Here is a 13,264-nt window from a genome sequence, read left to right on the forward strand (position 1 = left end):
CCCTGCAGTTATATATAAAATTGAAAAAAGTTTGTTCACTTCATCAAGATTCTAGTGTGTGCAGAGATCGACTGATGTGGAAGTTCTCATAACTCTGGCGCCTCCATTGTGTAACTTCCTGCCCTGGAAGCCTTGTCATTCCACCGTGTTATCTCTAGCCAAATGAAGCTCATTCTGGAGAGCTGAATAGTGAAGTGGTGTTATATAGCAGGAGGAAAGAGATAGAGAGAGGCACCTGTGTTTACGTGGAGTAATTAAAGGCCTTAGTGAGTGTGCGTTACAGTGTGAAGATGGACTAATGTGGAACGCATCGCTGCTCTGCCACTGCAATTGTGCAACTCGCAACAAAACCGAAAGTGCCACGTTGAATAGTGAAAATTAATGAGGTGAATTGGAAAGAAAAAAATGTATTGGCATTACTTGAAGTGATTTTTTTTAACCTAAGTGCTCTGAGAATGGAACTTATCATTCACAAGACAACACAACTGGATTTTACGGCGTCGCTACGGATATGAAAGAGGTAAGTGTCATTGTTTTTTGTACTGTGTAATTATCATGTTTTTATTTTATTTTATTTTATTTTCAGCCTCCAGTACGAAGAGTGAGTAGTGAGGTACGGGAGAAAGGTCAAATTGGAAAGTGAAAATCTTATGATGTTGGTTTGTCGGGTTTAATGTATATTATTATTATAATAAAAAAGAAGCGCTAAACCACAAGGGCTATACAGCGCTGCTGGGTTTAATGTACAACTTACATAAGATTCCTTAAGGCCGTAATCCACCTAGATACTACCATCCAGCATATGTTACTCGCTGTAATTAAAATTAGAGTAGTGTTTAGGATTAAATTATACATTCAAGTATATATCTGCAGATATGCAGTATGCATCTTGGTGCATATAACTGTTGAGATGTGATTAGGATACATTTCCTGGATCTGTAACTACAACGTTGCACTACAACTTACAGAATGGGTTTTGATTTAAAAAAGTAGCAAATACACACACATATATACATTATATATATATATATATATATATATATATATATATATATATATATATATATATATATATATATATATATATATATATATATATATATATATATATATATATATATATACATAGAAGTAAATAGATTTATAGTTACCCAGGTGGTAACTAGATGACTTAATAAAATATAATCACGGGTTATCCAACAACATAGTTGAAGTTTAGTGTAGATTAGTGCTCGACAATAATTTTAATAAATTTAAATACGGGAAAGCAGTCGAATTGTGTTCGTGGGAGTTAAGAGCGCCTGGGGAATGGGAGGTGGGAGGCAATTAGGTTTGATCCAAGGAAGAGGATAGTAGCTCCACTTCCTTGGATCAAGAATCCTTCATTATCAAGGCACCTTGAAGAAAATGCACGAATATTAAATATAGTGTTTATACTTGTAGTACCCGCAGTGATTGACGTGAGGGCTGGTAGGTTGAGAATTGTGTCCTAATGCAGCAGCAACAGCAAGGGCAGCAGCTGCATTAACCTTTGTTAGTTATATACTTAAATTCGTTTAGGTTAAAATCATTGGTGCAGTTTTTTCCTTAGTGTTTACATTGTTATACAATCTAGATAAACTTACAATGAGGAAAGGTTTTAAGGAAGGATAACCCAAGAAAGTCATTATACTTTATTTTCATTAGGGTTATATTTTGTATCATACATATGACAATACTTGCATTGGGGCACCAACTGCGGGTAACACCTCCACAAGGTAGCGGGTGTATAAGACTATCCGGCTCGGGCTCGGGCAGTCGAAGTACCTCAGAGTCTGCAGTTCCTTAAGGGCGATGGTAGTTGCGTACACTGCCAGGAAGCGTTTGAGCATCCGTTGAGGTCCCATGTACTAGGACGCCAGCAGTCCCTGTAGTAACAAAGGTGGGTTGGTTGGCCGGGTGGTGGACCAGGGGCTGGGTGGCTGGGCGTTGAGAGAGAGTGGGGGTTAGGACGGCTTGGGTTGGAAGAGGCGGAGTAGGTGGCGGCGGCGGCAGTGGTGGTGGGTGATGCGGGTTGCTGGGAAAAATGAGGACCGAGATGCGCACGGCCATGTTGGGTGAGGAATTTTCGGGGCCCGACACCATGATGGTTCTCGCTTGGGAAGGAGGGATGGCGGGCGAGAGGCAGCTGGGGGAGACTGCTCTTGGCGCGCCCACTCTAAAACCTGTCACACGCTAATGCTGCCATTTTTCTTATAGTTTTTCTTATGCTATTACTGGTATTATGTTTTAGTTTGTTAGCCATAGGTTTGGTAGGCCTTTATAACATATATATATATATATATATATATATATATATATATATATATATATATATATATATATATATATATATATATATATTTATATATATATATATATAATATGTGTGTGTGTATGTGTGTAATATTTTTTTTCATTTTAAAAGAGTACAGCATACTGAATACTTTAAGTTTAGCACCATATGTATGCATAAGAAACATTTGAAAGTTGTACCAAACAGCTGATGTCATCAACTCAGCCTGGAACTGACATAATGTTTGTGAATTCAAGGCGAGTGGGGTCGTGTGGTGTTCTCAACTCCACTACAAGCTAAACTGCACTCTTTCCCTCCTCCCTCCCCTCCAGTCCGTGTGCACAGAGCGAGGGGTAGTGTGTTCCCACATAGACTAAAATCTGTGTGACTGGTTTAGTACAGTGTAGGTCGCCAGCATTACTTTCCTGCACCTATCGCATGCTTGTCAGTTGCTTGATGAAGATGCGAATTGCACATTCATATTGTGTTTTAGGTTCTATGTCTTTATAGGTAAAGAAGCAATGAAGGCTAATTACGTCATCCTTTGCCTTGGTTCCGGTTTATGTTTAAAGGCTATCTAATGCAAGAGTCATTCAGGCTGCATTTCACTTGTGCATCATCAGTGAAAATACATTAATCCCTACAATAGAGATTAACGTGTGTTCATACGCCGGGCCCAAAACTGTTCAACAGCCTCCCATCAAACATTAGGGGAATTGCCAATAAACCCCTGGCTGCCTTCAAGAAAGAGCTGGACAGATACCTAAAGTCAGTGCCGGATCAGCCGGGCTGTGGCTCGTACGTTGGACTGCGTGCGGCCAGCAGTAACAGCCTAGTTGATCAGGCCCTGATCCATCGGGAGGCCTGGTCATGGACCGGGCCGCGGGGGCGTTGATCCCCGGAATAACCTCCAGGTACACAGATATTGGTACCACAGTTAAAAGCAGGTAATTACGTAATTTTCGAAGACCACTGCACGATATTAAATTTCAGAACGAGCTCTGTATGCTTATGTACATTTTTTGAGTAATTTTTATTTAGGTTTTGTATATATAGCACAAACAATTTTTATAATGGTATTGAAGGGAATACATGCCATAGCCATCTTAAAAATACTTTTATGTAGATTTAACCAAGGATGACCCAGTAAAGCCAAACATTGCTTATTTCCATTTGTCATTAATATTGTAATCACGAGGCATTCACCATTAACAAGAGAACTGTGCCAATCACATTAGGCAATGTAGTGTTAGAGTAGCATTTTTTACGGAAAAGAAGTTTCAGTGGGTGACATTTGACCTCTTCATTGGCATTCCATGACGCTTGCAAAAAGTGGTTGGAGGCTTGTAAGAACGACATTAAACTATTTTCACCAAGTACATTGCGTCTAACCTCGACGTTGAGTGGGATGGGCTCATCGGCCTCCCTGAAGGTTAAACCTATAATTTGAACGTGTGGAAAAGTTTTCGTCGTTTGTATATTAGTCACATTGTGGAACGAAGGCCTCATTTGCACAAAACTTCTTAACTCCTGTATTGATTCGCCATATGGTGAATAATGTGTGACTTGCTGTGATTGCGTGTATACTCAAATACGTACTCATTCGTGGTGGCGGGGGTCGAGCCTCAGCTCCTGACCCTTCTTAATGCCTGTGTGCTCGCGCGCGTGTTGTAAAGCTCCACGTATACTCTGGATGAGTCATCATGCGTGGGTGTAGATAGGTGGGGAGTGGAGTTCGGGCTGGTTTCACCTTCCTTGTTTATGCTCAGCAGTTGAAATTGAACGCATCAGAGAACTTTGACTAGGTACGACCACATACACACACAGATGCTGCTCTTGCTGCACCATCCAAGGAGGTGGTGGTTCAGCCGGCGAGGAAATATGACAGTGGAATGTTGGTAGGCCGCCAGAACAGCTAGAGCGTCATCCAGATGGTGCTCCTCGCTGTGTACTTCATCAAACAAAGGTCTGATGGGACGCGCCCGTACCACTACCCTGCTGTTGCTCTTAGGAAGAATAATACATCTTCTCTCTTCTTTTTTACTGGTTACGTTCGTTCGTGTTTTCGGTATGATCAGAAATATTGAAGTGAAACAGCAAACTTGTCTGTGGTTACATTAGGGAACAAATTGTAAAGAGGGTATATACGATGTGTGGTTTGTTCAATGGCTGCGATAATTTATATGCGAATATATAGCAATATTTTTCTCTACTTGAATAACAGTTATATATTCAGAGGTGTATATATTTTTTGTTAATGTACAGGTGATTTACAGTGTTGACCCTAACAAGGAAGCATGGTTCGTGACCGGGTCACAAGTGTGTCACGTAGTCGACATACCAGTGACTAATTAATTGGGCGTCCTCAGGTTACTTTTTAGAGCAATATTAAGGCAGGGGCTCCTACGCATTCTAGAATTGCTATGACAAAACGGTATTCAAAAGGTCCTGCTAGTACCACCACACCTCGCTCCTACCAACCAGCCTTAAAAGCTAAACTTGTATTGTCGATAGTAAACCTACTCATTATCATCGACATCCTCCCCACCCATTCTTTCCTGACTGACAATTTTCGAGAAAGAATCACGTGAGGTAGCATATACAAGGGGACAAGGAGAGCAGTAAAACAGTGACGCATCTAGTGGCAATAACACTAACCAGCACAGTTGGTATCAGCGACAACAGTCACACAAGCACCAGCACACCTACTGGCGCAACCTCGCTACACCGCCCTCTTCAGTCCTGGCCACCCCGCTACACTGGCGCCGGGGGAGACAATGCCTGGCCAGGCCATAAGCGAAGTTATTGATTCCAACTCATATAGCTGAGGAGACCACGGCAACCCCCAGTCAAAATCCTGTTAGGCTAAAGCTCTGGCTCATTGTTGTGTTCCAGTGCAGGAGGTGTGTTCATGCAGGCTACCATGAGGTACAGTGTAAATTCCGGGGGGAAAAAAGCGAGGCTGGGCGAGGTAGTTACGAGGGGCGCTAAAGCGGGTGTGACTATGTATGGCAGAAACATTATTACACTTGTAGAGCTAATCTTGCTAACGTGTATGCATTGTGGTAATCAATGGAAAATTTTGTATGGGAATTCACTGATGCCATTTGATCGTCGGGATTCTTCAGTAAATTAATGTAGTTTAAAAAAAGCTATCTTGACGTGGCCTTTTTTTCGTTAGTATGTTATTAACCCAACGGTTATAGTAGAATCACGAGGCTTGTCACAGTTACGAATTCTGTAGCCCCATTTCGACGTCCATAATTATACAAGAACTTGATTAAGACATTTTGAATTTAGAAGATGCAGTAGTAGGTGGCAGCGGGCGAGGGAGAGAGAGGCTAGGCAAGTGTGCGGGGTCCTCCCTCCGTGTCTCACTGTGATTGGAGGAAACCTGCAGAAAAAGAAAAAAAAAAGTTCTTGGAGGATTTATAGAGCGAGATTAGGATATGAAATATGAACGAAGTGTGGGGGAAATGGATTATGAAGCAACATTAAGGAATGTATCTTTACTGCGGAGTAATTGTTTTGAGGAAAAGGAATCATGTGGGGACAATTTTCTACAGGCAGCAGCAATAGAAGAGAGAAACAAGGCTTGTTGACATGTATCAAGAGGGCAACATTAATTCAGTCACTTCGCAGTAATCTGAGAATGGCACAGTTGTACGTTGCACCAACTCAGAACCCCCCCCCCCCTCTCTCTTTCTCTCACACACACACTAGCGAATAGGCGGGGCCAGGAGCTGTGAATCGACCCCTACAACCACATATAGGTGAGTACACACACTACATTTTTTAGTCTTGTGACTCAGTGGGAGCTTGGCACATGATACCAACTAATGTGACAGTCACAGGACACACTACATTCGTCACCATCTCACATGACTAATGTATTTCACAAACAAAAGAAACTTGTTTCAGTCACAGGTTTGTTCTTTTACCTGTGTTAAAAGAAAGACTGCTTACGCTGAAAAATAACGCCTGTATTTTGTTTCGTGAAATAAAGGGCTTGATATTTCTCTTATTTGCTAGGATATATTGTGAATCCTACACCCCTAAAACGTAAATTTTATTAGCAGGTGCCTGAGAGGGCGCTTGTGTGGGCAGGCTGCAGGATGTGTGATTAAGAGGGTCGTTGCTAGTAGTGGTGGTAGGTCAGGTCTTGTAGGTAAGCTGCCCCAGGTCGTGCTCACGTACTCTCCCCACACCACTACCTTTGCCACTATTGTTGCTTCCACCATTTCACTTTATACACACGACTACCACTCATCACTCTTGTCTGTCTGTCTGTCTCTGTCTCTCTCTCTCTCTCTCTCTCTCTCTCTCTCTCTCTCTCTCTCTCTCTCTCTCTCTCTCTCTCTCTCTCTCTCTCTCTCTCTCTCTCTGACCACACTACACCGAACACAACACTATAACCTGTAGTCTTACACACACACACACACACACACACACACACACACACACACACACACACACACACACACACACACACACCACTCCCCACATTCCCTTACTCCCCAACCACTTCCCTCACCTCTCCCCCTCCCCCACACATATATTAACAGTGCAACAGAAGGTACAACTGATAGCGACACCTGCCGGCTGTACTCAGAGGACGCCAGTTGTGGCTAGCTTGCCCACGTTATGTAAATTGTGAAGTGTGAACCGATATTGTAGCCTCGCCCGTGTTTACCTGGAGTAGGGTTGGATTGTATACCAGGAGCCCTCATCCTCGATGGCCTGAGTGACAATGAAGATCTGGTTCGTTCCATATTACTTGCCCAGCTTCGTTCCGTATCTCGACCAGGTTTTTTCTGTCTTTTGCTCCATATCTCCGTGTTTCTTTACTAGGCTTGCTTTATGTTTATTGGGGTTGGTTCCTTATCTTGATCAGGTTTGCTTCATACCTCTTGACAAGGTAGGTTGCATGTGTTGTGATCTATATTCCTGCTTTCAAGTCGCTTCAACGCCATATTCCGTGATGCATAATACAGGTAGAAAATAACAGAAGCCAAAAATTGATGAATCAACGACGCATACTGATTAAGTCTTCACCCACAGTAAAGTTTTGTTAAAGCCCAATTGTGGATGAAACCTTGTTTTAAAGAAGCTTGCTTTTAGTCAGTGCACCACCTGTTTGCCAAGCATTTCATAGATTTTATTAAAATGTAAATTATGTAATGTTTGTCTTCTCCCTTCCTAACTCATGATCAAAATGCCTGCAGCGGTACCCTGTTCAACGAGGCTACCTAAAATCTACCTGGGGAGTGTTCTGAAGGTCAACGCCCCCGTGGCCCTGTCCCGGACCAGGCTGGCCCACATCCTACAAGAAGTACCAGATAAGCCAGGTTGTGATGATGGCTATCTTGTCTAGTATACCCCCGTGGGTAGCTGGCACGAAGATACAAGCAAAGTTTTCCAGTGGGCAGTGGAGAAAAACGTGACATTCAGTGGTGACAAGTTCCAGCCGCTTAAGATATGGAAAAATGAAGAACTCAAAAGGGGACACTGTGAAAGGATCACGTGAAAGACCTGGGAGTAATTGTCAGTTGCTCTTTCTTTTAAAGACCGCTATAGAGCAAATATTACGACGTCCAAGAAAATGACGGAGTGGATACTGAGAATTTTAAAAGCAAGGGAAATACTGCCAGTGGTGATACTTTTCAAATCGCTTGTTCTCTCGTTCAAAGCGTTGTTTATTGTTGATGGCTTCGTTCAGGACAGGAAAGATATCAGAGCTGACAGATCACTTACGGCCGGCATAGAGCCAATAAAACATTTAATTAAATTACTGGGAGTTCTGCAGAGTCCTAAGTAAGTGCTCGCTGTAGCAGAGGAGCGAGAGATACATGATAATATATATATATATATATATATATATATATATATATATATATATATATATATATATATATATATATATATATGAAAAGTACTTAAGGGCTAGTCCCAAATCTGCACACTGCCATAACATACTGGAGTGATACACAACCCACACATAGGAGAGAGGAACTTACGACGACGTTTCGGTCCGACTTTGACCATTCTGTTAGTGTACCTGTAAAAAGTAAGGGAAATACTGATATGGAAAGTCGGATCCAAGTCGGATCGAAACGTCGTCCTAAGCTCCTCTCTCTTATGCGCGGGTTATTTGTGTGTTGTTCTAGTCACAGTATTGTACATTTTGTTTTAAATTTATACTGGAGTGAGAGATGTGGGTGAAAATGTACAAGCTGGAAAGAGGAAACCGGACAGTTATCTTCAAGTGCCAGATCAGTCAGGCTGTGAAGGATAGGTCCTGCGGGCCTCCAGCAGTAGCAGCCACGTTGACCAGGCAAACACCAAACAAGCCTGACCCAGGACCAGGCTCTGGGAGTAGCAAAACTCAAAACTATAGACCAATAAGCCTTACCTCCATAGTGGGAAAATTTATGGAATCAATAATTGCCGAGGCAATTCGTAGCCATCTTGATAGGCATAAACTGTTAAAATGAATCTCAACACGGTTTTACTTAGGGGCGTTCCTGTCTTATGAATTTACTAACTTTTTTCGCTAAGGTGTTTGAGGAGGTAGATCATGGTAATGAATATGATATTGTGTATATGGACTTCAGTAAGGCTTTCGATAGAGTTCCACATCAGAGACTTTTGAGGAAACTTAGGCACACGGAAAAGGAGAATTTTTTTCCTGGATAGAGGCGTGGTTGACAAATAGGTAGCAAAGAGTTTGCATAAATGGGGAGAAATCAGAATGGGGGCACGTCACAAGCGGTGTTCCACAGGGGTTAGTGTTGGGCCCCTTGTTATTCACAATTTACATAAACGATATAGATGAGGGAATAAATAGCAACATAAGCAAATTTGCTGACACCAAAATAGGCCGTCCAGTTCATTCTATTGAGGACATTAGTGCACTCCAGGATGATTTGAATAGACTGATGCAGTGGTCGGAGAAGTGGCAGATGCAGTTTCATATAGACAAATGCAAAGTGCTAAATGTTGGACAGGACAATAACCATGCCACTTATAAACTGAATAGTGTAGATCTTAATACTACTGATTGCGAAAAGGATTTAGGAGTTCTGGTTAGTAGTAATCTGAAACCAAGACAACAGTGCATTAGTGTTAGCAATAAAGCTAACAGAATCCTTGGCTTCATATCAAGAAGTATAAATAATAGAAGTCTTCAGGTTGTTCTTCAACTCTATATATCCTTGGTTAGGCCTCATTTAGATTATGCTGCACAGTTCTGGTCACCACACCCCTCAAGGAAGGTTCCTTGATGTTGGTGAGGGGCTCTTGATTTAGGGAATTGGATCTGTGCTCCAGTTCCCCAAATTAAGCCTGAATGCCTTCCACATCCCCCGCCCCAGGCGTTGTATAATCCTCCGGGTTTAGCGCTTCCCCTTGATTATAATAATAATAATCTGGTCACCACATTACAAAATGGATATAAATGCACTGGAAAACGTACAGAGGAGGATGACAAAGTTGATCCCATGTATCAGAAATCTTCCCTATGAGGATAGACTGAGGGCCTTGAATCTGCACTCTCTAGAAAGGCGTAGAATTAGGGGGGATATGATTGAGGTGTATAAATGGAAAACAGGAATAAATAAAGGGGATGTAAATAGCGTGCTGAAAATATCCAGCCAAGACAGGACTCACAGCAATGGTTTCAAGTTGGAAAAGTTCAGATTCAGGAAGGACATAGGAAAGCACTGGTTTGGTAATAAAGTTTTGGATGAGTGGAACAAACTCCCTTGTACCGTCTTAGAAGCTAAGACCTTATGTAGTTTTAAAAATAGGTTGGATAAATACATGAGTGGGTGTGAGTTGGACCTGACTAGCTTGGGCTACTAGGTCTGGTGCCGTGCTCCTTCCGTAAGTGGGAGTGACCTGACTAGGTGATCATTGTTCTAGGCCGGGGGGATGGTATGGACCTGCTTCGCATGGGTCAGTAGGCCTGTTGCAGTGTTCCTTCTTTCTTATGTTCTTATGTATACCTGGGACCATTCCTTCTAGGATTTTCCAAGTGTAGATTATGATACATCTCTCTCTCCTGCGTTCCAACGAGTAATAGTCAAGTGCTTCCAAGTGTTCCCAGTAGTGATAAATTAGACACATGTGCAACTCTTGGGTATCTTTATTGAGGAAACGTTTCGCCACACAGTGGCTTCATCAGTCCATACAAAGGAGAAACATGAAGAACAGGAGGAGAATGATGTAATCAGTCCCTCAGCCTAGAGTCGATGTGGTCAGTCTATCAATCTTGAATAGAATACGGCATATGAGCGGAGAAGCAGCTTATAAACCGTAGACATATTATTCCAGACAATGGAACAATACTCTTCTCCAGACTGAGGGACTGACCACCTCAAAACTTTAAGGGTGATGGACTGATTACATCGTCTTCAAGTCTCTTCTGCTTCTATCAACTTTGCTGTACTCGACTGAAGATGCCTACTGTGTAGGCGAAACCTTTCGAAATAAAGATACCTAACTGTTGCATATGTGTCTTACCTAAACAGCCTGTCGGTATTTTATACCATTTTATTGTTCAAACCGTAGACAGGAGAGGTGCAGCAGTCGTAGGTGGTGTCACATTTGTCCATTGTGCCCAAGGGTTAGGCAAGTGAAGAATTCCCAAGTATTAAGATCCCAAGAAGTTGCAGTGTCTGACAGATTGAACATTAAAATGGTATAAAATACCGACAGGTTGTTAGGTAAGACACATATGCAACAGTTAGGCATCTTTATTATGAAACGTTTCGCCTACACAGTAGGCTTCTTCAGTCAAGTACAGAAAAGTTGATAGAAGCAGAAGATACTTGAAGACGATGTAATCAGTCCATCACCCTTAAAGTTTTGAGGTGGTCAGTCCCTCAGTCTGGAGAAGAGCATTGTTCCATAGTATGAAACAATATGGAGAAGAAGTGACAGGATGGAGCCTTTTTATAGCGCCGAGAGGTGAGACGTAGGCCACTAGGAGAGGTAAGAACTCAGATGTTGAAAGGTCAGGTCCCTCTCAAATCCAGCCCCTCTCACTAGTGGAAGTTGTTGAAGTTGATTGCAGGTCTGTACCAAGATACCCTTGTGTTGCAGTGTCTGACAGATTGAACATTAAAATGGTATAAAATACCGACAGGTTGTTAGGTAAGACACATATGCAACAGTTAGGCATCTTTATTATGAAACGTTTCGCCTACACAGTAGGCTTCTTCAGTCAAGTACAGAAAAGTGGATAGAAGCAGAAGATACTTGAAGACGATGTAATCAGTCCATCACCCTTAAAGTTTTGAGGTGGTCAGTCCCTCAGTCTGGAGAAGAGCATTGTTCCATAGTATGAAACAATATGGAGAAGAAGTGACAGGATGGAGCCTTTTTATAGCGCCGAGAGGTGAGACGTAGGCCACTAGGAGAGGTAAGAACTCAGATGTTGAAAGGTCAGGTCCCTCTCAAATCCAGCCCCTCTCACTAGTGGAAGTTGTTGAAGTTGATTGCAGGTCTGTACCAAGATACCCTTGTGTTGCAGTGTCTGACAGATTGAACATTAAAATGGTATAAAATACCGACAGGTTGTTAGGTAAGACACATATGCAACAGTTAGGCATCTTTATTATGAAACGTTTCGCCTACACAGTAGGCTTCTTCAGTCAAGTACAGAAAAGTTGATAGAAGCAGAAGATACTTGAAGACGATGTAATCAGTCCATCACCCTTAAAGTTTTGAGGTGGTCAGTCCCTCAGTCTGGAGAAGAGCATTGTTCCATAGTATGAAACAATATGGAGAAGAAGTGACAGGATGGAGCTTTTTATAGCGCCAAGAGGTGAGACGTAGGCGAAACGTTTCATAATAAAGATACCTAACTGTTGCATATGTGTCTTACCTAACAACCTGTCGGTATTTTATACCATTTTAATGTTCGATCATTGTTCTAGGCCGGGGGGATGGTATGGACCTGCTTCGCATGGGTCAGTAGGCCTGTTGCAGTGTTCCTTCTTTCTTATGTTCTTATGTATACCTGGGACCATTCCTTCTAGGATTTTCCAAGTGTAGATTATGATACATCTCTCTCTCCTGCGTTCCAACGAGTAATAGTCAAGTGCTTCCAAGTGTTCCCAGTAGTGATAAATTAGACACATGTGCAACTCTTGGGTATCTTTATTGAGGAAACGTTTCGCCACACAGTGGCTTCATCAGTCCATACAAAGGAGAAACATGAAGAACAGGAGGAGAATGATGTAATCAGTCCCTCAGCCTAGAGTCGATGTGGTCAGTCTATCAATCTTGAATAGAATACGGCATATGAGCGGAGAAGCAGCTTATAAACCGTAGACATATTATTCCAGACAATGGAACAATACTCTTCTCCAGACTGAGGGACTGACCACCTCAAAACTTTAAGGGTGATGGACTGATTACATCGTCTTCAAGTCTCTTCTGCTTCTATCAACTTTGCTGTACTCGACTGAAGATGCCTACTGTGTAGGCGAAACCTTTCGAAATAAAGATACCTAACTGTTGCATATGTGTCTTACCTAAACAGCCTGTCGGTATTTTATACCATTTTATTGTTCAAACCGTAGACAGGAGAGGTGCAGCAGTCGTAGGTGGTGTCACATTTGTCCATTGTGCCCAAGGGTTAGGCAAGTGAAGAATTCCCAAGTATTACGATCCCAAGAAGTTGCAGTGTCTGACAGGATTGTAGATGAATGGTTCACAGAACCGACACATTGATAAATTAGACACATGTGCAACTCTTGGGTATCTTCATTGAGGAAACGTTTCGCCACACAGTGGCTTCATCAGTCCATACAAAGGAGAAACTTGAAGAACAGGAGGAGAATGAGGTAATCAGTCCCTCAGCCTTGAGTCGATGTGGTCAGTCCATCAATCTTGAATAGAATACGGCATATGAGCGGAGAAGCAGCTTATAAACCCCTTGGG

The 13,264-nt window shown here is 42.3% G+C and overlaps 1 protein-coding gene across 33 annotated transcripts in view; it reads left to right on the forward strand.

Annotated features, from left to right (window-relative positions):
- The window catches only part of LOC128686856 (bromodomain adjacent to zinc finger domain protein 2B), a 709,144-nt gene that overhangs the window by 32,672 nt on the left and 663,208 nt on the right, over positions 1-13,264 (forward strand). For all 33 annotated transcript variants that reach the window (XM_070082464.1, XM_070082491.1, XM_070082470.1 and 30 more), the window contains exon 2: positions 9-520. The gene's annotated coding sequence lies outside the window, so the exon portion shown is untranslated. The remainder of the gene's footprint in view (positions 1-8; positions 521-13,264) is intronic.

This window comes from Cherax quadricarinatus, chromosome 7 (assembly GCF_038502225.1).
Source record: "Cherax quadricarinatus isolate ZL_2023a chromosome 7, ASM3850222v1, whole genome shotgun sequence".
In the NCBI taxonomy this organism is placed as follows: Eukaryota; Metazoa; Arthropoda; class Malacostraca; order Decapoda; family Parastacidae; genus Cherax; species Cherax quadricarinatus.